Source organism: Manis javanica, chromosome 7 (assembly GCF_040802235.1).
Source record: "Manis javanica isolate MJ-LG chromosome 7, MJ_LKY, whole genome shotgun sequence".
Lineage (NCBI taxonomy): Eukaryota > Metazoa > Chordata > Mammalia > Pholidota > Manidae > Manis > Manis javanica.
Window position 1 is genome coordinate 127012184 of NC_133162.1, and position 24989 is coordinate 127037172.

The 24989-nt window shown below is 43.8% G+C and overlaps 2 protein-coding genes across 10 annotated transcripts in view; both read right to left on the reverse strand.

The window, feature by feature from the left end:
• The window catches only part of ITGB6 (integrin subunit beta 6), a 114784-nt gene extending 107976 nt beyond the window's left edge, over positions 1 to 6808 (reverse strand). The window contains exons 1-2 of one of the 2 annotated variants that reach the window (XM_036996114.2): positions 6758 to 6774; positions 6544 to 6678 (exon numbers count right to left, since the gene is read on the reverse strand). The gene's annotated coding sequence lies outside the window, so the exon portion shown is untranslated. Of the gene's footprint in view, positions 1 to 6543 lie in introns of both variants that reach the window. The other variant, XM_036996115.2, reaches the window with a different exon arrangement.
• A 14872-nt stretch (positions 6809 to 21680) lies between these two features.
• RBMS1 (RNA binding motif single stranded interacting protein 1) overlaps positions 21681 to 24989 on the reverse strand; it is a 207896-nt gene continuing 204587 nt past the window's right edge. For all 8 annotated transcript variants that reach the window (XM_036996118.2, XM_036996124.2, XM_036996120.2 and 5 more), the window contains one exon: positions 21681 to 24308. The gene's annotated coding sequence lies outside the window, so the exon portion shown is untranslated. The remainder of the gene's footprint in view (positions 24309 to 24989) is intronic.

The following is a 24989-nucleotide window of genomic DNA, read 5'->3' on the forward strand; positions in this document are numbered from 1 at the left end:
GTAATTCCAAAAGAGGTTGCAGTATAGACAGAGCAAGGCCCTGGGAAATGGATGGGTCCAACCTGCTGTGCTCTCTTGAATTTGTGCTAATGTCAATCCGATGCTTTGTTCAGAAGGGCTGAGCTCAGAGGAAAACATGTATGCATTCAGTTAACAAGCCACTTGGTGACAGGCTGAGTACCGAGCCATGAAACACAGGTTTTAGCCTGGATCTGGCAGCTGCTGGTTGAGTGACTCTGGCCTTTCTTCATCCTGCACTATGGTTTCTGACTCAACCTTCATATGTGTTACAAAAGCCTTTCTCGTTTATTCCTCTGAATAACTCTGTCTCTTAATTTTAGAGATAAAGAAGGAAAGGTCCAGAGAGGTCAAGGCACTTGCCTAAGGGCACACTGTTATTAAGAGCTACTAGGAGCACAAAATTAAAAATAGGACTATCATGTGATCCAGCAATCCCACTTGTGAGTATTTATCCAAAGGAAATGAAAATGGGATCTGAAAGCACCCTCTGTACTCTCAAGTCCACTGCAGAACTCTTCATAATAGCCATGATGTGGAAACTACTTAACTGTCCACCAGTAGATGAATGAATGGATAATGAAGAAAGTGGGTCTGAAATAGTATTTCAGAATACTACTCAGCCACGAGAAAGGAGGAAATCCTGCCGCTGATGATCCCATGGATGGACCTTGGGGGCATGAAGCTAAGTGAGATAAGCCAGACACAGAAAGACAAATGCTACATGGTATCACTTACATGCAGTACTTTCACTTACATGCACTTATCTTAAAAAAAAAGTGAAACTCATAGAAACAGAGAGTAGAAAATGGTTTCTAGGAGGGTAGGGGAAAGAGGGAAAGGTTGTAAAAAGAGAATAGGTAAAGCAGAACCTGAACACTCCCAGAAAATCCGGTTTCTGTCCCCGACACTCTTCAGGTCAGACTAACACCCACCCTATCATCCTCTTGAAACTACAGATGAAACTCCTTATGAGAAAAAAGGGATCTTAGAGCCCAAAGTGGATTACTATTAAAGTGGCCTCTCAAAGGTAGTGGATGCTCAGAGGCCAGAGCTGAGAACCCAGCCTAAGTCTTTTGGAAATAAAAGTATGAATTATTGTGTTTTTAGATATTCTAAATTCAAATTCTAAGGCTGACATTTAGAGCACCCCTTCAAAGCCAAGTTTAGCATAGTGCTCTTGTTCTAAATAGCAAGACTGACCTTCCCTCCTCGATTCATATTCTAGGTTATTCTGAAGCCTCTTCCGCTCATACTGCTCCCGACAGCCAAGCTGGGGCGGCCCCCAGGCCAGCCGGCTGATTGACACCTGCCCTCTTAGTTCAAGGACTGGAAAAGAGGCAGGGTGAGTTCCTGTTAGACAGAATGACCGGCATGACATGCCAGCATCGCTGCAACTTGGCATATAACTGACTGACTGACTGCACGACTGCCCTCCCCTTCTTATTTCACTGAAATAGGTCATTTGTTAGAAAACTGAGAGACCCTTGTTCTTCAGCCCCACCCCCGCCACGGAGGAAGGAAGATGGCTGCTGACTGCTACTTCGCCTGTGCCCGCATGGGGCTCCCGAAACCCAACGCTGGGCCAGCGAGCCTTTTTCTGTTATGCTCGCATGTCAGTGGTTTGTTTCTGATGAGTGCCCGTGACTGCTCTGCGCAGAACCTTTCTGTTTCCTGCCTTTATTTAAGAATAAAGACCGGCCAGGATGCAAGCAGTAAGCTCCACCTGCCCTTGCTTAAAATACAATGATTAAATGTGAATCAGCCATTTGGGTTCCACAGAACACTATCTAAATGAGGAAGGGGGTCCCTTTCCCTCCTATTTATCCTCTCCTAGAAACTTGACCCATGCTATCCATGAGTTAATCAAATACTTATTATTGGCATCTCCCCACATCCCATTTGGCACCAAGTGAAGGATGTAGTGAGAAGTAAAATCTTGTAAGTTATTAAAGACTCAGATTGAAAAATAAGGTGACTATTTGTTCATCAAGAGCAGAAAACTGAAGTGGCTACAGGGGGCAGGTGGGCAATGTGAATGAATGAGTGAAGGAATGAGGCTGTTTCATAATAGCGTCTTACAGTTGTTTTCTTTCTTTCATTTATTTTTTGTCCCAGATACATTTTCTTTTGCTTTTAATGCACAGGGATATTCTTCCCTTCACAAAATCACAGCCTTGCTGGTCTATCCTTAGTTTTCACATTTCTGATGGAGACAAGGGTGTGTTCTTCATTCCTCTATGAGACAACAATAGGGTAAAACATCGGTTCAAATGGCAACCAATGCAGGGTTCACGCTGAGACACTTAGAAGCACTACAAGGAAGGGGTGGGGACTCTGTCCAGTTAGAGAGCTTGCAGGTGTTCACAAGGGAACAGTTGCTTACTAACAGCCATGTTGCCCTATTGCTGAGTGAAAATGAGAGCCCAGAATATATCCTTAAATTTTTCTAAAACACACCACTCTTCTCCAAACATGTTGTGAGTATGTTGCCATTTCTGTCTCTTAGATTTCTTTTGGTTTGTTTTGTTCTCCCATTTCTCCCAAATGGATGGGAGGCTCCTCACTGCAAGCTGAGGATTTTCCCTCTTTTGTGCACTGAGCTTTTTGCACATGGCTGCTGGGCAACGCTTACTCTGTGTCATCACTGGGCTCACCAAGGGCAGGGAGAACAGCCTCCTGCGGTCGGCTCAAAGGTAGGTAGAGCCATGTGCCAATGCATGAGTTTTGATTATCAGGGAGATCAGAAGGGTCTCCAAAGTGACATCCAGGCATCATTCAGGTAATCTGGGAAAGGTCTCTGCAGTAGATGGCAAAATGGCCAGAACTACCTTCTTTCCTTGTGTGCTGGCCTCTTTGCCATTCCTCCCATCAAAAAGTCTATTTTTCCACTCCTTGATTCTGAGTTTGACTATGAAAGTTGTTTTGACCATTGAGATATTAGCAACTATGATACAGGTAGTGATTTGAAGAACAATGGCACATCGGGGCTTACCAATGCCTGCTGCACTGGATCCCTAACTTGTTTCTAACCAATAGAGTAAAATGGAAGTGAGGGTGTGTGACTTCAGAGACAAGGACGTAAAAGGTACCGTGACTTTCTTCTCTCTCTTGGCCTGCTTTCTGTGGGGGAGGCTGCTGCCATGACTGGATTGTGCGCATGCAGCCTATTGACAGGTTCACATTGCGAGGAACTGAGGCCCCTGCCCACAACCATGCAAGTGAGCCAGATTTGAAGAGGATTCTCCAGCCCCAGTCAAGCCTTCGGATGACTGCGGCCCTGACCTACATACTGACTGCAACTACATGAGTCCCTGAGCCAGAGGCATGCAGCTGAGCTGCTTCTGGGTTTCTGAACTAAAGATACTGTGAAATAATTAACATTTACTGTTTTAAGCCACTCATTTTTGGTGTGATTTGCTATATAGCAAGAGATAACTAATACAGCTGATTCTGTGGTTGCCTCTCTTTCTTGCCCATCCAGCTTCATGTTCACACAAGGACTAAGCATGCCCTTTTTATGTATATCAAGACCTCCAACTGAGACACGTTGTAGGCATGACAAAGCCTTTGCACATACTACCAGAAGTCTCCTTAAAATCAGCATTGGTTCTCTACACAGCATTCTTAGGTATAGTCCTTTCCCAGCCCATAATCCACCTTGCTATAAGAGAGAGAGAACACCAGACATTGACAGGAAGACTTGAATGGAACCTTGATGAACTACATAAAAATCCAGGAGGTGCAGAGGGATGGCAGGTGGGAGCATATTCAATGCATACAGACAAGTTGCTATGTATAGTCAGCTTCAAGGGTCAATGTAGATAACTAGAAGGCAAGCTTTTGAAGGGGAGGACTGTATTTGTCTTATTCACTGCCTGCATGTACCAGGTCTGGTACATAAATGCTCAGTAACTTTTGTCAAGAACCAATAAAAAAATGGAATCTGTAGAGATCAAAAGTAAGAGAAATTTCAATATGGAGGCTAGCTAGAGTAAAATACTTGGTTTGGCCAAAGTGTATGGTATATTTACATGATGAAGGGAGGGATGAAAAGATGGCAGGAAGGGAAGGATACGACATGAGCCTGCAAAATTACGCAGGAGTCTCCAGATCTTGAAAATCTTGACTACCAGTCCAGGGAGTTTGAAATGTATCTTGTAGGTCATGGGCACCATGGGAGGATTTTAAATGGGAGAGTGATGTACTCCGGTTTGCAATTTTGTAAGCTAACCAATGACAGAATGTCAGTGAATTGGGGACAGGGAGACTGGTTGGGAAGTTGTTACAGCAGTCTAAGATGGCAGAGTGGATACAGTGACAACAGTGGGCATGGGAGAGGCGGGGATCCATAATAGATCCTCAGGAACCTGAATGGACAAGGCCTGGCAGGACTGGAGTGTGATGGAGGACTGCAGTGAAGAAGAAAGCTAAATAAGCCTGCTCTTTCCTTCTCAGATAGTTGAAGTAATTTGATGTCATAGAGCTTTATGTGTGGGTGAGCTTTGGGTTAAAAGATTGGTTCTGATATTATAATTTGACATATCTATCAACCGCCCATGGAGAGGGGACTCAAAATAGCTATGTAGGCTGCTATGACAGAGAGAAGTGGTCCATGGACACAGTAGGTTGTGGTTTGAATGATTAAGTATAAACCTGAATGTCAACAGCATGAAGGGCAGTCAAGGACCTTCCTGTGGGAACTCCAGCTGAAAATAGCTCTCCGGGTGGGACAGGCGAGCCCATGTGCTCTAATGGGGTGGGGCTGCCATCCCTGTAAGCGGGCTCCGTGGGTCCCCAGATGGCCTTGGCCTATAGTTAGCTCCCATAATCAGCTGTGGCTGGTTTTCAAAGTAGCAGCAACGGCAGCTGACGGCTTTGAAGTTTGTTTTAGTCTTTGTAAAGAAAAAGTGCCCTGAACAATACATTTCCCAAGAAGCTACTCTTCCTGGTTTGACTGAGGGCTTCTATGGCAGAAAATATGCCAACAGTTTCCATAAGGCCATTGAAAAAAGCAATCACTTTTCTTATGGGTCGAAATATCTTGAGCCTCTTGGGAACCCTTAAGCAGAATCAAAGTCTAAGTTCTGCCCCTGGAAAATTTGCCTGCTTGTATGCTTTGGTTCATTAGGGAATCTTTTCCACTTCCTGCATATCCCAATAAAAATATATGAGAATATAAGGATTCAAAGTCAGAGAAGGAATCTAACCCTAACAGATTAGACATCGATGCCTCCTTTTGGGGTTTGAAGTTGGAGTAGAAGAATTTAAGTGTGAGACTCTCAGATAAAAAATTCTTGCGTGTCAGAGTTCATCTGGTGGCAAATTTGCTTTCGTATGTGGTTAACTGGGAAAATAATGTGACTGCAGTAATTTTTATTTGTACATCGAGCTTTAGTTCCTGTACTTCATCCAAGAAAGCACTAGAGGGAGTAAGTCAGATGGAGGAAAAAGGTTACCACGAGAAGGAAAAGGAATGAGGAGAGGACGCCGGGGAGGAAGGTATTTCTATCTCCGCACTTCAGTAAGGCACAGAATTTTACTGCGGCAGACATTAATCTTGATGCTATGACCAAGCGACTTTATGTCTGAAACCCAGTATTAAAAAACTTTAACTATGATCTGAGCCTGTGTAGAATCCAAAACAGTAAAAGAAAACCGTTATTGTCTGACCAGAACTTCAGGCATTTTGAGAGCCAACATGGTACAACTCTTATCTGTGAGTCTTTAATTTTAGAGGACACATTCTTAGGATGAACAAACTGTCGCACATAGTGGATTGTTTTTGCCTCTATAGCCCTGGTAGTCATACTTCCAGTGCACCCAGGGAATAATAATGATACTAGGCATTTTCAGACACTTGCAGGAATAAAAGTTGTGCTTTGCAGATATACTAGATTGGAAACCTTCCCCTGTATATTTTGTCCATAGCTCTCATGAATTAGTTCTACATTAAAACACCATTTTACAATCCAGAAACACTGAAGTTAACTGGCCTGGTGTCAGGCACATGTCAGTGAGAACTGATATTTATTCTTTTTGTTTAAATTCCCAGTTGCTTGGTTCCTTTGCGCCTCTTGCAAAGGCCAAAAGAGCTAGTGAAGCCTAGAGTCAAATCACTTTTTTAAGAAAAATTCAACAATTAATCATGATAACCAGAAACAAATTATCTTTAAAACTTCTTAGGAGGTTATTCAACTGAATGTTAAAGTATTTTACTGAATAATGAATAATTCAACAAAATATTGTCCTTAAACCATAGCAGAGTTTTGAAGTATAACTGTTAAAAGCATGTGTGAATTCAGATGTAAAATAAGAAATCCCAATAAGCATGCCAAGTTAATAAGGACTGCTCCTGTACAAACCATGAGGTCAGCCTCACCTGGACATTAATATCAAGAGAGCAGAAATACACGACCAACTTCCTAAGGCAGCGTCCGTCCAAACGATCAATTACACTGACAAGGAAACAGGCAGCTCCAAAATTTGGGTTTGTGTTCGTTAGTCATGCATGATACTACTTACCTTCCAGGGCAGACCTTTAATTTCAGAAGGTGCTGCGATGCATTACTGCCCCCGTTATCAAAAGTCTTTGGCAGAAATACCATTTATCCTTGTTGTGGTAACGAACAGATTTACAACATTCTGGTGTCACCATTCCTGAAAAAGCACATTCATTTGAATATTTCTTCCACAAACCTAGTGAAATATTTCATGAAGGCGCATGGGTGTAGAATACCATAGAGAGATATAGCTGGTGAATGACAGAGCGTCTGGCTGATTTAGATGAAACCCCAAGTGCTTGTATGAGAATAGGTTAGGTTTAGATTGACGAGCAAATGTGTAACCAGACTTCTGGCTGACAAATGGCAGAACTATGCCAGCGCATTAGTGTCTCTGGAAAGCGACCAAAAGTAAGGAGGGAGGATCAAGTTCATCCCATAAAGGACATTCAAACCTAATGGATGGCAGCGTGGCTGGGATAGGAAGCACATATAGATTTTAATGTCCCAAAATAGTACTGGCCAAGTTTAGGGTTGAGCTGGCATCCAAGCCAATGACTGAACTCCTATCAGATTTTCCAGTATCACGTGTGTTTATATTTACATCCCTTCAAAAGGGTCCTGGTGTTTGCAAGATAAGCCTGTTTTATTGCCAGCTTTGGTTTAAAGTCAGTAGCCTCTAAAAATGACTTGCGTGGATAAACTAGAAAGTAAAAATGAATGCTCATGAGATTAGTATTAAAAATGGTGCCAAGCATAAGTGGTGCAGATTGGATTTGATTAATTTGGGTTGGGCAGAGCTGAGGACGGAGACATCCATACAGCTTTTGGGAGGAAGGATGTAGTCTTTGGACCGCACTCTCCTTCCGAGGCTGAGGCAGAAAGCTCAGGGCTTTGAGTGGTAGGATAGTAACAATAAAGAGGGCTCATTGCGTTCTCACTGCATGCCAGCCCCCGCTCAGTGCTTGAGGGGCGTTATCTCATTTAATTCTTACCACCACACTGTGGAGGTGGGTTTAGGATCTTGCTTTACAGATGAGCCCAAAGTTTAGAGACATTAGCTGTATTGTCCGCGGTCACACACTAATGAATGCAGTTAGGATTTAAAGTCCAGTCTGACGCCAAAGCACTTTCTGTTATGTGCACTGCTTCTTGAATGTCTGGGGAGCAGTAGTAGTGAGGGCCTGGCAGTGCGCAAACACTGTGGTGTGTGAGGAGTATAGAAACAAGGGTAACTGACAGCCAGGAGACCTGGGTCTGAATCCCAACTCTACCATTTACTGGCTGTGTGATCTAAGAAAAATTCCTAACCTCTCTGTTATGTCTACTCATTTATAAAGAATGTGTGTCTTGCGTGTGATGGAATATTAGAAGATTTTTAAACTACCTTTCATTTCTAACCTTCTGTGATTCCATGAGCCTTCAAGAGGCTTTTAGTTCCCCATAGCTGAGGTGAATGTTTGGTCTTTTGCTGGCTAAGTGAGCTCAGATGTGAGGAAACAGTTCTATCTGAAATTCAAGAACCAAGAATTTCTGCCCTAGACATACTATTCCTTCTCCACGAATTCATTTCCTCGGTGGGTTGCCTCAACACTGCCGATCTTGATGACCCCACTGTGCGCTGCTTGGCGCTCTGCTCACAAGGGAGCTGTGGAGAGGCCTGGAGGACATGCTACAGATACAAAAGGATATTTTGTAACATCGGCACAGCAGAGAACCACTGAAGCTGGCTTTCATCTGAAGGCAGTAAATGCTACTTCCAGTGGGTTAGAGAAGCATGTATCTATGTCATTGCCTCTTTTGGGTGCTTTGTGGTATTTCTGTAAATTAATGGTTTTATTTATTGCATCCCCCCCTTATGGATTATTCAGTACGCTATGCCGTCAAGTTTTGTCTGGAGGCGGCCGTCTGCTCTCAAAGAGCGCCACCCCTCCCTTGTCTGGCTTGTACCCATTCCCCTGCTGACGGGAATGTGTGCAGTGGCTCCCCCGCCTGGGTGCTTCAGTGCCCGCTGCTGCAGCATTCTTGAGGATCAAATGACAGGCCAGGCTGTATGTGGGGAGCAATGTTGGAAAATCCCTTTGATGTTGCTCCTTGTGGCACCCAATGGCTAAATCCAAGCTTTTGCTATTTGATGAAATGCCAAATATGCTAGTTCCCGAATATCTATGATCTTACAGAGGGACGGACAGAAAAATAAGAATAGGCCCCTGGAAAAAAAATATTACAAAACTACTTTACAGGGCTCATTAAGGTAAAGCTTTGATAAACTGGGGAGTTAGGTGAGCAGAGTGTTCTAGTTAATTAGGAGTTAAGGCACAACACTTTAAAAAATTGACTTAGTGTATATGAGTGTCATTAACAATGCGAAGGGGCAAAAGTTCATATGGTCCTTTCCAGAGCTGCTTCTGATTTTCTTCTACCCATTTTTGTTGAAAATTTGTTTCCTTCTAGACCTTTTTAATGCTTATGTTTTTGTTACAAAGATGTGATCATACGGAATATGTGTTTTCAATCCATTTTTTATTCATTTAATATTGTAAGAATTTTAGCATCAACTAAGCTTAGAGTGGTGTGTTGAAACATTCCTTTATTTGCTTAAAATTTAGGTTGTTCCCACTTGTTTTCCATGAAAAAAAAAAGTTATAAAGAAAATCTTTACCCAAAAGGTTTTCCCTTACTGTTTTTTGTATTTCCTGTGACAAATTTTCTCCTATGTGGCATTATTGGATCAAAGGAGACAATTTGAAATATCCACTGTTACGAATCTATGTTGCAATTGCTTTCCAAAGGAGTTACCAATTTATATACTTTCACTACCATTGTTTATCTGTAAGTTTCTCCTGTCTCCATCATTATTTGGCTTTTGCTGATTTATTTACATGTTTTGCTCATTTAAGAGGCAAAATACTTTTGATTAAAAAAAAACAAATTAACTCCCATTATCTATTGAATTTACACACTAACCTTGTAAAGTGAACAGTTAACAGAGGACTAGATACTAGGAAAGATTAAATGACTTGCCCGGGTCGGTACAACTGTTATCAGAGCTAGAACTTGATTCTGTTTTTTCTGAGTCCATGTCTATTGTGTGATCCACTGGCCCACGGCTGCCCCTTGAATAAGCAGGGTAGGTGTAGGCCAGCGAGGCCACCACAATGAGCCGTGAGACGCTCTAGGGTGGTATGTACAAAGATGCAATTGATGAGCAGGACTTTTTTAAAAAACCAAACACTTCCTCAAACTGAATGATTTTTGTTTAATTTATACATGCTGTTTCACCCTCCCAAGGGCACACTGAAAAGACTAAAAAGAAGAAGCATGTGCTTTAATAGTGCCTGAGTGCCGAGTGTTTTAACTAAGCAGATATACATGAGTAACTCCAATGGAAGTCGTTCATGCATATCTGAAGCAGAATGTGGCCTTTTGACTTTACCCTGTTAAACACAAGGAAATTCACAGTTAAAAATCTACTCGTAGCTCTCCAGCCAACATGGGAATGACTCTGGCCCCAAAATATGATGGATGAGGCTGCCACGAGGCCTAGTCACCTGTTGGCATTGCAGAGGAGGCGAGGCAGGACCCCTGTGATCAAGGTCTCACCTTCACGTTTCAAAGGCCCGATGGATTGAAGTGTGTGCTTCATTCTTTACAGTAAGAAGTCTGGTTCTGCTGGAGCCTGGTGGGTGGAATAAATGACAAATGCCTCCCTGATTGGAGGGTGTTTGGGTGCCCCTGGGAATCATTTCAAAGGCTATCCTGGAAAACTGATCAGGGACCACGGGGCCTTCTTATTCTTCGGGGGAGTGAAGAGAAGGAAACCCCGGTTTGGAGGCCACAGTCGTGTAAAATGGCAGCGTCTGCCCGCTTTGGCCTCCCAGGTGTGGCTTGGGGCTGAGCAGGTTGTGCTTCCAGTCAACTGGAGGGCTTTGGGGCTTAGCAGGTCCCCTGTGAGCTGAGCAGGAGGCTGAATAATGGCATTTAGCCAAACAGAGGCGGGCTCACCTCACTTAGATTACAGGTTCCCATTAATCTCTAATTAGACCACTATTTATATTAAGAACAAAACAACAACAAATCACCCGTATTTATTTCACTTATTTCATGATAAGATTCAATGTGGGTAGAAAAAAGGATGCCTTGTTACTATCACCCAATGACTCCTGTTAGACAATTGCAGAGAAAGGCTGGCTTCTACAAGCCTTCAGATAATCTCTTCTAGAGACTTCTATGGGGAGATAGAGCTGCTTTGGTGCATCTCTCAGTGCTGCGAGGGTGATCTGCATTTGCCCTGCCTTTAAGGAGAGAAACCGGAGGCAGCAGGATGCACTTGCAGGGGTGCAGAGACGTGAATGTCTCTCCACGGTTCTCTATTTTGTAACCAGATTTTAATTTTAATCCTTGAGGATCCCTGAGAAAAAAAAAAAAAAACAATCACAGAAAAGAGTTTGGAAGCAGATTGGTTTCAAAATTAAGTAATGACGTCTCCATTCCAGCCATGTGTTTTCTTAGCCTTGTGCCTGGAGGACCAGGCAATAAATATGCGTATCACCCAGAGCTCTGGGAGCTGGGCTCTGTCTTGCTGGCGCCATTCGAAAGAAGGCCCGCTGAGCTGAGCTACAGGGACCATTTCCCCTCGTCCAGTCTAAATGGCTGTTCTCTCTGAAGTGACTGGAGTCTTTCTGCCACCTCCAAACATAACACACTGTGATAGCAGTGGTGTGGGAGGCGCCTCCCTCGGGACGCTCTGGAATGCAGGTGATGCAAGCGACTCGGGCGCGGACGGGGCGCCGGGGAGGAGCCCGCCCTCATTTTGCCCTGTGTTGTTTTGGAAGGCTTTCTTTGGGGTTTTTACTGCTGGGTGGTCCCTTGGGCCTCCCACTACATTCCAGATATTTCCAAAACTTTCTGAGAGGTAGTGGTTCAACCAAAGGAGCATATTTTGTGGCTCAGGCAGGAAGGCTGGGAGGCACTGGCCGTCCCTCCGCGACAGCCCCGTGTCGTGCTTTTCCCCTTTTGGTTTCCTCTGAAGTCAGTTTGAACAGGATAGGATTGTGACGCTCAAGTTCTAAGACACCGGGTACAGGGGATTTTTTTTTTTTTGCAGCCCCTCAGGCTGCTTTAATGCTCAGTGGCCTCCAAGCTTCTTAGATGGTTCACCAGAATCAGTAAAAGATTTTAAGCTGACACTCCTAATACTTGTTACTTCTTTGTAAATAAATATGTGCTATTGAACTAATAGGTTATGTTAAAAACACACAGAGCAAGAAATCTAAAGACGAAACAATATTAAGTACTTTATTTTCTTGATAGTACAAAATAGTTTGCTTTTACTATGCTATCAATGTTGTATGCTCATTTTGTATTTATGTGTGGCTGTACTGAAGATACTTTACTACTATATGATAATGTTCAGAAGTTTGATTCTAAGCGGTTTATTTAGACATCTGGTCTTAGCGACTGTCGTGGCAAAAAGCTGCGCTGCTACAAAGATAAAGCCATAAGGGATCCGTTGTCTGTAATCACTGACTGCATCGTGCCTCATGCCTCCAACTAAATCCACCATCTATGCACAGATTCTGGTGAAAGTTGACTGACATTTCCATCTTCCTTAGCATCAATCAATTGCTCTTAATAATCTAAAAAGTGCTTCCCACTGGCCAAACTCTGAGAAATGCAGAAGGCAAGTAAACCTGATTGAGGCACCATTTTTACAGATGATAGATTAGATAGATGGATAGATAGATGATATAGATATGTTCCAAGCTCTCTGAACTTATGTATTTGAGAGATTCTAAAAAATTTAGAAAAACTCCACTTCCCACTTTTAATAATATGCATCTATCAAAATTTGTAACAAAGAAAACACTGCACTCAGAAATGAATTAATACAATAGTGGAAACAATTCTAAATGTCCATTTTTCCAGTGTTCTCTCCATAGTATGAATTTCTTTTTTTTTTCAAAGCAGGCTACCTAGTGATATGATGTCAGCATTACCTTGGCTGGACAGATTCGGTATCTGTTTTTGCAGAACTCACCGCTAGGTTCCTACAGCTTCTTGTCACCATAGGAAATTTCAGAGAACATTTTTATAAAGTAGGGTAGCAGAAGGGTTCCTCTCACCCGAGGAACCATTCTAGTTTGTTTCTGGCAGGTAGGATTACATTTTAGAGACAACTCAGGCAAACAGTAAGGGAGACAAGTGGATGGGTCTCATTTCCTGCAAGTAACTTCTGTTTACTCAGAGCGAGCAATGGAAGCGAGTTTAATAAAGGCAGGTAGCAAAGGGGAAGCAGCCGTGATAGGACCTGGGCAGGGAGCAGGGACCCACGTGCAGGGAGAGGCCTGTGGCTCTGGGAGAGGGCACTTGGTCTGAACCTGTTATTTTGGTAGAAAGAGTATATTAATTTGCTCAGAAAACCCAAACAAAGTACCATGACTGGATGGCTTAAATGACAGAAATTTCTTTCCCACAATTCTAGAGACTGGAAGTCCAAGATCAAGGTGTTGGTGGGTTGGCTTCTTCCAAAACCTCTCTCCTTGGCTCTTAAATTGCTGCTGTCTCGCTGTGCCTTCACACCGTCCATCCTTGGTGCCTGCATCTGTGTCCAAATTTCCTATTATAAGAACACCAGTTGTATTGGATTAGGGCCTACCTTAATGACCTTATGTTAACTTAATTACCTCCTTAAAGGCCCTATTTCCAAATACAGTCACAGGCTGAGGCACCAGGGGTCAGGACTTCACCTTGTGAATGGGGGCGGGAGGCACAGTTCAGTCCGTGCTGGGGACCCTGATGATCCATGGCCTGCCGGGAGGAAAGCTGGGCACCAAACCTTCTCCCATCTTCTCCCCAGCCTACCAAGTGTCTGCAGGTGCCTCGCACTGGCCAGTCCCAGAAGAAAGCCAGAGGCGAAGGAGCCTGCTTGATGCTGCCTCCCCAGGTGAGTCTCCTGGGACACAGAGAGTTACAGAGAGTCATCGGGAGGAGCACACCCAGAATAGTCAGCTCGCAGAGCCACTGTGCAGAATTTGGAAAACAGATTTCATTGACCCATAGGGTTGTACATAATCTAACATAGAAAGAAGGAAAGAGGCAAAGATCAGATGAGTCATGCTGTTTGGCGTTGTGGATCGTGCCAGAGATGCTAGTTTTCAGAGAATTGCTGTTACTAAGCTCAGCTTTGTGGAAAGAGTCTGAATGTCTCGTGCAGCTCTGGTCCTTGTGAGAATTAGAAGATAGTCCCTGCAGGCACATGAGTTGCAGAAAGGTGCCTTCTTCTGGACTGAGTGAGCAGTCCTTCGGGCCCAAGCTGTTGGTGAGCTGCTCATTTGCCCTCCTCAGCCAAACACAGCCTGCGGGACCCTGTGCAGAGACCCTCTTCATGGACTCAGATTCACAGTCAGCTTGGCGTCAGTCCCCCACTTCCAGCCCCTCACTGAGAACAACTGGCAGGATAAATTTTGATGCAGTGTGTCTGCTATACTCTGCAAATGGGCAGCCTCCTGGTTCCACACCGAACAAGTCACTAAGCCAGGGTGAAATTTAAATCTGTCACTGGCTGTTTTGTTAAATCAATCAAGCCCCTTGGGCAGACAGTTTCTGTTTGACCTGAACTTTAACCATTTGGTCAATCTTCCAACTAACGGAGTAATATATGTTAATTGAGATAATTGTTCCTTGCTAGCACTTCTGGTGACCCCATTTTAAGAGTTTGGGATTATTGGCGAACGTGAGACTGGAGTACAAGCATAGGATGTTATTTATCCATCACACATACCAACTGCAGCCTACAGTGCGAAAGCTGGGCTCTGCACAACTCTGGGGGGCCCTTCCCACAGCTGCCGTGACTTGTGTGGTCCTTCTGACAAGTTTGGGGCAGATGGCAGTATAGCGTTCTAAGAATGGGGTACCTCCTCTGTTCCCAGTGCTACAAAGTCTGGGTGAGTGGCAGGTTCGGTACCCAGGTGTGAGGATGTCCGCTGGGCACTCGAGGGTCTGGGGAACAGAAGGGCCCAGTGACGGCGGAGACATGGTCCCAGCTTCTCAGCTTTGAGGGGCACGCAAGGGCACCTGCTCAGCCTCCGCTGCAGATTAACACCCAGATGCACTGCCACCTGCCCCAGCCTCTCAGGTTCTCTTGGCGCATGAGAAATGACAGGGCAGAGAGAAAACATTCCACCCTCCACTCAGGCAGTGGCCACATGGGGCTCCTGCAGCAATTCTTTGGGCTCAAAGGGCTGAGACTGTGAGAGACCAGCGACAGCCTCTGCCAGGCACAGAGGAGGAGACACCACGTGGATGGGGAGTGGGGCTGGCCCAGAGCAGCCTGGGCATTTCCATGGCTGCCGTGGATGGCACGAAGCCACGTACACAACCCCCGGGGTGCCAGCACTCCCTGACCATGAACTGGGGCCTTGCTCAGTCAAGCCCGGCATCTTCTTTTCAGGAGAAGGGAGGGGAGCTCTTTTTCAGTGTTTGTAGTGGCAAGTCCTTACGACCCTACATGGGAAGCCATTTATTCTAGTTATACCGTTGGCCTAGCACCTCCCCCTTGCCAGGCAGGCTGGGCCCCCTCGGCTGTGGTTCCTTGTCCTCATGGTTGATCTTGGCCAGTACTCCACCCACTGGGCTCCTACTCTTGTTTGTTTTTAATCTTAGTAGAGAGATTTTTTTTGCTAGAAAGACAGTTTTTCATCTAATCTTAGGATGATTACCACTTTTTAAACATTGGGCGTTATCTTATAAAATGGGAGGTAGACATACCCCGTGACCCAACAGGTCCACTCCCGGGCTTACACCCTGCAGAAATACATGCACGCATGCCCCAAGTGGACATGTGCAAGTGTTTTTGTCAGCATGTTCATAACAGCCAGAAACTGGAAAGAGTTTCCAGGTCTCTCAACAATAAAGTGGACACACTTTGGTAGATTTATACCATGACATGCCATACAATGATAAAAGTAAACAAATTACAGCTATGCAAAACCACACAATTAAATCTTAAAGACATAATATCAAGTGAAATAAGCCAGACATTACAATATATTTAACGTGTTAATGCGTGACTCCATTTACATTAAGTTCAAATATAGGCAAAATGAAACTTCAGGTTTTAGGAATGCATGTCCAGGTGGTAACATCATAAAGAAAAGCAAGAGAGTAAGTCCTATAAATGTTGTGTAGTGTTTACCTGCTGAGCCACAGAAGCGTTTAAGATTGCAAAGAGGCCCTGTGGGGTGTCCTATTTCTCACCTTGGGTGGAAGTCAAAGGGTGCTTATTTTGCAACACTACTTTGACACTTCTATGTTTTCTGCACTTATATAAACTTGTATTTTTAAATAGTTAAAAAGAAAATAGTTCTTCATTGCTTAATTGTTCTCAGGAAGATCAGGTACTGAGTGGAATCTTAAAAGGTAAATATGAGATGTCCATGCGGAGGAGGCCATTCTAGGAGTGAGACAAGGAGGGGCAAAGTGGAGAGTATAGGATTCTCCCGAGATTTTAAAGTTCACCATGGCGTGTGGCCGAAGGTGGGGCCCCAGACAGTGGAAGTGAGGTCATGGGGGAGCCAAGGGCCTAAACTTGGCGCATTTGTGGGTTTTAAGCAGAGGAATGAAATTTCAAGAAGAGGAGGCTGTCAACAGTGACAAATGCAACAAAGAAGTCATTCAGATAAGGACTGCGGGTTCTTTGATTTGGGAATAGAAGGTCCCTGTCCCCCCTGGGTGGGAACTGCAATGGAGAGCAGGCAGCAGATGCCAGATTAGATTTTGATAGGATAAGGTGGAATGGGAGAAGAGTGGCTACAAATATGTTTGGCAGCCCTGACCAATTCTGCAGAGGGCCAATGGAAGGAAAACACAGATGAGCTGGTTTCGATTGGTGAATTCACTATTTCCCCAGGCCTGTAACAGGCGTAGCTCTTTTTGTTCTTAAAAAACTCAGAGGCATTTACTTCAGAATTAACTCATTGGTTAACTCATTAGCTCATGGCTGAGAAATGTGGTAGAGACACTGCCCAGTGCCTCGTGCTGGGGGCCTTACACAAGGCTAGCAAATGCGATCTTTTTCCAGAGGATCTGGTAGGCTTTGCTCCCTTCAACAGTAAGAGCTATAGTTATGTGAACCTTTCTCCCTTTTCACCTTGGCTGCCAGGACATTCAACATTACTGAAGTTCAGCTATAGGGATGCTGGGGGCCTTTTGGATTGCAGAGCTACATTCTGTCCTCTCTTTATCTCTCTTCACTGTTCCCTCAAACCCTCATTTTAAAATTTGTTTTATTGTGCTCCTGTAAGTCATTTTAAACCTTTCTAAAATAAACAGTTATAAAACAAAGATACAGACAGAAGGATCAATGGAAGAGTGAAAGTTGAGGGAAACAAACTCTTCTCTTAAAAACAGAACTAGATATTAGGAGGAAGACCATGCATATAACAAGAATGGAAGAAGTTCCTTCAGTATTTCTTAAGAGAAAGTAAGAGGCCAGGAGACCAGGAACAATATTCAGTCTTGGGCATGTGTCAAAGTACAACGTGTAACAAAGTGGATATAATGGGATTCCTGCCTAGACGTCTGTGAAGAAAGACATCTGTAAGAGTTTCCAAGATAGAGTGAAGGGGTCAGAAAACTACACAGGTGTCTGCAGATCCAGTCTGGGCATGTGCAGAACAGCTGACCCAGAGTAAGAGAAGTCAAAATGATGTTATTTGGAAAGTATCCTACACCCTGCTTGATTAAAACAAAAATAAAATGATACGTTCTTGCTACACATTCCAGTATTTTCAGAGCAGGAGTAACAAAGGAACGTCAGCTCTTAGGACATCTGCTCCAAGTTTCATTCTGGCAAGAGCAGAGCTCCCAAAGACTTCATTTGTCTGCCTGGAAGTTTCCTCTCTTAGAAGGCAGAGGGAACACTGAGGAAAACACTGCTTCGGAATTCTCATCAGTAAAAACGGAGCTGGGTGGTAATGTGGAAGTGGCAAGAGGCCCCGGAAAGAGTGTTTACGTCGTCTCAGGTCCCTCACAGACCTCCCGGAGCTCTTCATTTAGACTGTACGTTTGTTATTTCTCTTTGCAATATGTCATGTATATACTTGTGTGTCCCCACAAAGACTGGGACCCACGGGGACCAGGACCACATCGTGTCATCTTTGTGTCCTCTGGTGTCAGGAGCACTACCTTCCAATGCAAAAAGAATAACCAAGTATGTGCTGAATCTGGAATGTAATGAATATATATCGTGGCTCGCATTATTTCAGGAGGATCTGACAACAGTCTTTGTTAAAACTCTTTTTTTCCCTGATTATAAAATGTTTTCATTATAGAAAAGGGGAAGTTTGGAAAAGGATTAGAGAAAATACAAACTTTCCATAATCTTTCCATCCATCCACAGCTAAGCGGTTTGAAGTACTGTCTCATCTTTTACACTTAAATGTTTCTTCATGATTAGGAGCGCACAACAGATACGCACCCCCCAGCCCATGTAGTGTACGTACTGTGTACTATGTGCAGGTTAGGTACACCTACAGTTCCGTACTTAACACTTTCCATTCATATTATAACCTGAGTATCTTTCATGCCACTGAAATGTCCTTATTTAAAAATGGTTACATATATTTCATTGCATGTCTTTTTTATAATTAATCATTCTGACAAAAAATAAAACATGGGGATTTTAATTGGCTATGGGCTTTAAGAACTATGATGTGTCTGACAATTCTAAAAGGAAACCCTCTCTCCTATAACAGAGGATGGGACTGAGCCTGGGAAAGAGGTGATGCCCCAACTAGCCCCGGGGTTCTGGGTTTTATCCGAAGTCCCCTGATGGCAGCGAGTGTGGGGCCAGGGCTGATGAGGAAGAATTACAGCTACAAGGAATGTTCAAGCCAGAGAAGCCTCCTGGAGCCAGCAGTTTTCATTTGAGAATTAACTGACTTACTTCAGTTTTCAAAAATATTTTGTAAATAGTCATGCTAGACATGTTTTGGTGTAGTGGTCTGTGAATTTAAGCCCATGTATTGTTTAACCACCACAATCAGGCTATAGAAGAGTTTCATCATCCCCCTCAAACTCCTCCTGCGGCCTTTACCTGCTGGTAATCACGGATACGTCCTGTCGCTGTACTTCAGTGTTTCCAAGAATGGGAAGGACCGACGCATGACGCATTCTGTAGCATCTCAGTTGGCAGAAAGAAGGCTGAGAAGGCTTGCAGACATTCCAAAGATGCTATGTTGCTGCTTTTTTTTTTAAATTTTATTTTGGTATGATTAATATACAATTACATGAGCAACATTATGGTTACTAGACTCCCCCATTATGAAGTCCCCCCCACATACCCCATTACAGTCACTGTCCATCAGCGTAGTAAGATGCTATAGAATCACTGCTTGTCTTCTCTGTGCTATATACTGCCTTCCCCGTGCCCCGTTCCCCCACATTATGAGTGCTAATCGTAATGCCCCCTTTTCCCCCTTATCCCTCCCTTCCCACCCATCCTCCCCCGTCCCTTTCCCTTTGGCAACTGTTAGTCCATTCTTGGGTTCTGTGAGTCTGCTGCTGTTTTGTCCCTTCAGTTTTTGCTTTGTTCTTATTCTCCACAAATGAGTGAAATCATTTGGTACTTGTCTTTCTCTGCCTGGCTTATTTCACTGAGCATAATACACTCTAGCTCCATCCATGCTGTTGCAAGTGGTAGGATTTATTTTCTTCTTATGGCTGAATAATATTCCATTGTGTGTATGTACCACAGCTTCTTTATCCATTCATCTACTGATGGACACTTAGGTTGCTTCCATTTCTTAACTATTGTAAATAGTGATGTGATAAACATAGGGGTGCATATGTCTTTTTGAAATTGGGATCCTACATTCTTAGGGTAAATTCCTAAGAGAGTGGAATTCCTGGAACAAATGGTATTTCTAATTTGAGTTTTTTGAGGAACCTCCATACTGCTTTCCACAATGGTTGAACTAGTTTAACATTCCCACCAGCAATATAGGAAGGTTCCCCTTTCCGCATCCTCGCCAGCATTTGTTGTTGTCTTTTGGATGGCGACCATTTTAACTATGTTGGTTTCTTAAGCAAGTCTGAGAGCTGCTCCCAAACGACAGGATACCAGGTGACATGGGGAGTGTTCTCTCCCTGGAGGTATTTAAGCAGATGAGGGGGCTTCAGGGATACTCGAGGGTCTAAAATACCTGCCGAGTCTCATTTCGTCATCCCTATCTTGTGTAAATGAGCAAAGGAATAACCTGGATTAAACCTCAGTCTCTCAGGGTCATATTTAAAAAACAAAAGAATTATAGCATTAAAATACGTATTTAATCCAGCCACCTGTTCTCAGTTCTGAGCTCAGAGGCCTGCCAGCGCTTTCCTGCGCCTCCGATCAGGAGGTCTGCCCTCCTCCCCTGCCCCAGCCCCCCGGGCCAACAGGTCGCCTCGGAGGCCCTCCCCGCGGCGGCGCAGCCGCAGCCCCCGCCCGGCGCCCACCCGGAGCGGGTCCTGGCCGCCCGGCCGAGCTCGGGGGACTGCGGCCCCGCCGCCTCGGGGTGGATCCGCCCGCAGCGCCCCCTGCCAGCCGCGCGCCGGCTCCCCGCCGCCGGGGTCCCCGGGGCCGACCGAGGGGTGGTGACCGCACCGCGCTGCTGCGGGGAAGCGGCTGCCCGGCTCTTACAGCCCAAGCCCCGCTTGCTCCTCCTGGTCACCCGCGTTACATCTTCGTCGGATCTGTGTCGGGGAGGCGGGCGTGGGCGGCCGGGCCCAGACCTGCACGGCAAGGCGGCCGACCTTCTGCTTTCTGGCTCCAGTGGGATGAGGGACGCCACTCAGACCTGAACACTACTGGGCCCCCCTCGGGCTGGGAGGCCCTTCTCCTGCTCAGTTGTTAATCAGTGTGCGTGAAATCAAGAGGAGGTGGAGTTCAGGCCCGACGGGTTCGACCCGGGCCGCTGCCCATGAAGGGCAGGGATGGCGGGGCGCAGACCGGCTCCTCGGCTCACCCGCGGCCCCGCCTCGTCCCAGCTGATGCAGAGCGGGCAGTACCCAGCCACCACGACAGGCAGCAAGCGCCAGGGCTTCTCCCCGCTTCCAAGCCAAGGATTCTGGCTTTGCATGCTGGGTCCCAGCCCATCTCACAGAGGAAATATTGGCTCCTGATGCCTGGAGCACCCTCAGCCTTTCAGCAAGGTGGGGCTTGCCCGAAATGCCGGGCAGGCCTTTTCCCCATAGGAGTGGCAATTGTCTCTGAACCACTCTAGTTGGTGCCTCCCTCTTGCAGAGATGGAAAAGGTGTTCTAGAAAATGTGTTTAATTTCCATGTAAAGGCAGCCACTGGATGTCCCAAGACTCCAGGGACATAAAGCCTTCCTAAAAAAATGCGACAAAGCCTAAGGTGCTTAGCAGCCAGAACAGCACTTCCACCTGCCTGCATTCCTAGAAGCCGGCATTTGTCTCAATGCGGCCACACTTGCCTCCGCCCAACGCTGCTCTCTGGAGCACTGGTTATCATCAGTGTGTTTCCTTTCCTGAAAGAGCCACTGAGTGCCGGAGTTCCTTGGCCCTGGCAAATGACGTGCTCGAAGGCCACTCACCTAGTTCACTGCACAGAAAAAGAATCCTCACTTCTCAAGTATCTACTCCATCCTGGGTGAAGGGAGTTAAGCCCGGGTAAATTTTCTATCCCCGCCCATGAATGCTGCACTGGCGCCTCCTACTGGGAACAGCCAACTGAGGTCACTAAGGGAGGCCCCGCCGCCATCAAGGCACGGATAAGAATATCCTGTAGTCCCTACCTGTGCTTTTGCTTTCCAGAGATGGGACACTGCTTTTATTCTGTCCTCCTTGCTGGGCATTGCCACAGTCAAAGAAGGATGGGGGAGAATGGTCTGGCTGTGTTTAAGAACATACCAAAGGTGGGCTTTGGCTGGGATGAAATGTGGCAAGCCGATGGATGGTTGATGTCTCTGGTCCCTGTACAAAGATTTAAATAATCAAAGGAGGAGAGTAGAAAGGTCTTCCCAATTTTTTTAAGGAAATATATCTTGAGTATATCATTGAATCTGAAATATTCTTCACCTTTCAAACCATCTACTGTGCTGAAAAAAGATCAGAAATGTATAAATAAAGTCTACTTTAAGAAATGACAGGAAAAACAAAATTTCAGATGTTTTTTATTCAAAGTTTCTCAAAAGAAATAAAACAGAAAAAGCTAACAATCTGATCAAATGTACAGTTCAAAAATGTCTTTTGGCGTTTAACAACAAGTCCTAGGAAAGAAAACTACAGAGTTACCTTGAACCGGACAAATAAGTTACCACTGGCAAGTTTGTGGCACTAGTAAAACAAAAATAAAAAATTAACTCTCTTGATCATATAGATATCTCTATGAAAATCTTTTTTTTTCAATCTGTACAAAAGGTCTTTCTTCATAAATTAATTTTTTTTATAATTTAATGGCTGTCTACTATGTGATGTTTAACTGATTTTTTTTTTCTTTTTTATGTACAGAGGTTATGTTTCCCAAATCTTACCCAGACGAGTATGGCACTTAGTTCAGACATTTCTAGCAGCAGAATTCCCCTCCCCTCTAACTGAGCTATCAAATTGCTGTCTTAACTAATGCAAAAATATCAAGTAGTGAGAGATCCAGGTTTATAAATGTACTAAGTACAAGGAGGGGGCTGCGTTCAGTCTGGACTTTCACAAAGCAGTAATATTCCAGGGAGCATAGAACCAATAATACCACAACTTTAAAAAAGGAAACAGAAACAAAAACAAAAACACATTTCTTGTATGACTATGTAATTTTCACTAGAATCTACACTTCTCAGAGCAGCAAGGACTTTTGAAACTATGAAATGTCACTGACATCTATAATCAAATACAAGCATAAAATTTAAGAACTAAAAAATACTCGAAAGAAATAACTGCTTAGCCCTAGCTCCTGAGCTAGGAGGATTTGGTCTGTGGAAACAGGGAGGGCCAGCAACCTGTCCCGGCACAAAAGAAAATAGACTCTGAGGTAGATAACTGATCACACACAGTGGACCAGACAAGTACACAGTTTTGGAAGACAACTTAATTTACCATTGCTTTTCAAACATATGCAACTGTCTTAATAAAAGAGCTTTAATAACAGTGAATCATCGTTATGTCCTAAAGTAGAAATAACTGTGTATTTATGAATCAGGAATTTCATAGTTTCAAAATTGGTTTTTCTTTACACTTAACACTTGTAGTGATGACGTAAAGTGTGGCACTGCTTGGATCCAAATCTTCCTTCATGCTTGTTTGTTTGTGTGTGTGTGTCCATACATCAATTGAAATTATAAAACCTAAATGCAAAGGTACAAAAAAGGCACATTCTTCTAACCGCAAACTGGTCCGGCAAAAATAAAGAGCACAGAAGATGTGATGCTGAGACAAGTTGGAGCTACTGGTTACTGGCTCTTCGGTCTTTGGTGAAGTTACCTTTAAAAGTGCCAAGTAATGTTTATTTCTCAAATTTATGGAATAGAGAGAGCTAGTAGCCAATCGTTTTGCTTCTGTTCGTATCTCAGCTTGTGTTTGAAGAGAAATCCTTACTTTTAGCTTTTGCCACTTAGTTGCAATAGCAACATTTTTCGGTTTGCCAGATCTCAGGCAGAATTCTCGTTCTAAAGCACTATCATTAGTATAAAGGAAGGACGAAACATTCGGTGACTCCCCTCCCCCGCCCCCCACCCCCAGCCCCGACGCTACCGAACACTAATTCTAGAACATCTAGTTTTTTTTTTTCCTGAAAAAAGGCAAAAAAAGACTTTACATTGCATCATACAGCAGATATCCTAAATCAGTCAAACTATCAGAGGAAACTGTTGGCATACAGCCTTTACAAACAATTTACCCTATTAAAAGTTCCCCAGTCAGAAAATGTGTTTCACACAAAACGTTTTTCCCTTCTTGCATTTCACTACCTTACACATTATGTGAAAAAATCATTAAAAACACCTACTACATATTTAAAAAAGCCAAAATTTCAGCAACTTTTATTGACTACCTTTGAAAAGCCCTATGCTGCTGTTTTACAAGGCATAAAATAGACCAGCTTATTTGGTCAAAGCATTCTACATCATTAGTTTGAACTAACTTTTACTGGAACAGCTACAGCATCGAAAGAGTTAAGGCAAACTGGAATTCATAGAAAAAGATCAGACACTTCACACTACGTTGAAAGAAAAACGGAAAGCTAAGAAAAGACACCGACGGCCACACTGAATTACAGCAACACTCGCACTGCAAGCACGGGACACCATGGGTGAAGTCGGACTATTTAAACTTCAGAAAGCCCATTTCATACAGCTGAAAAAAACACAAATTGAACGCAAAATGAACAAAACCGCAAAAATCCGGTCATGCACTTGGATAAGTCTTCGTGGTCTTTGTGCATACCCAGAAAATTTAAGTTTTTTCTCTTCTTTTTTCTTTTTTTTTCCTTTTTTTTTTTTTTTTTTGCATCATAACATTTGATAAAAATCTTTTGTTTTGTTTTTGGGTTTTTTTCTTTTTTTTTTTTTTACTAAAATAAACCTGTTCAGGGGAACAGCTACTAGATGAATTTAAGGGTTTTATGCACCTTATAGAACTTATAGCAAAAATAGTTTTAGTTGATTTCATTATAAATAACGTTTTCAAGAACCTGTGCAAAACTGTCAATAATTTCCTAAAGCACAATTGATCAGAAAAATCCATGATTGTTCAGCCTTCACACCCTTCTTCATGTAAGGATACCCTTCTGTACATCTGGAAAAGAAAAATAAAAGACAAATGCTTTTTGTACATTAGGTGTAATGCATTGCAGAGCTCTGTAATCTCTTTCTTGTTTTAAAGATACATGTGTTTGAAAAAGGCTTGCTCATCACTGGTGACAGATCAACGAATACAGACTCTGGAATGAAGGGCTGGCTTTCTATGGCTTGAGTCTGCCTTTCAAGTCTGGTATCTGCAACATACTTTGGCATGAACAGTCCAGAAGCTCAGGTGTTCTAAATTCCATGGAGCTATATGACTATAATCTGCACAGCAAAGTGAAAACTTTAGAGATCTGTGATCCAAGTGAGAGCTGGGAATGAAATCTCTCAATCTAAAGACACTGACATTAAATTCAGAGGCAAGATACTGCTACTACTGTAATGCTAGATTAAGCAAAATCTTATGCTGTTATTTCCCTCAGTTTGTGAGCATTAAAGCAATATTAATGTAGAATACATGTATTGTAGGACATATTTGGTACCTGGTGTTTTCTGATATGTTACAGATTTTTGGGGGGTGATGGAGAGGGAGAGAGAGCAGATGTACATTTGACTTCAGTATAAGGCACTGTTCTTTCTGGACAGAAAACTCAATCTGCAAATGCACAAAACCACTGATTTGGACATTTCAGTAACACTGGAGTCCTTGGCCATGATGAGAGAGCAGTGTGAC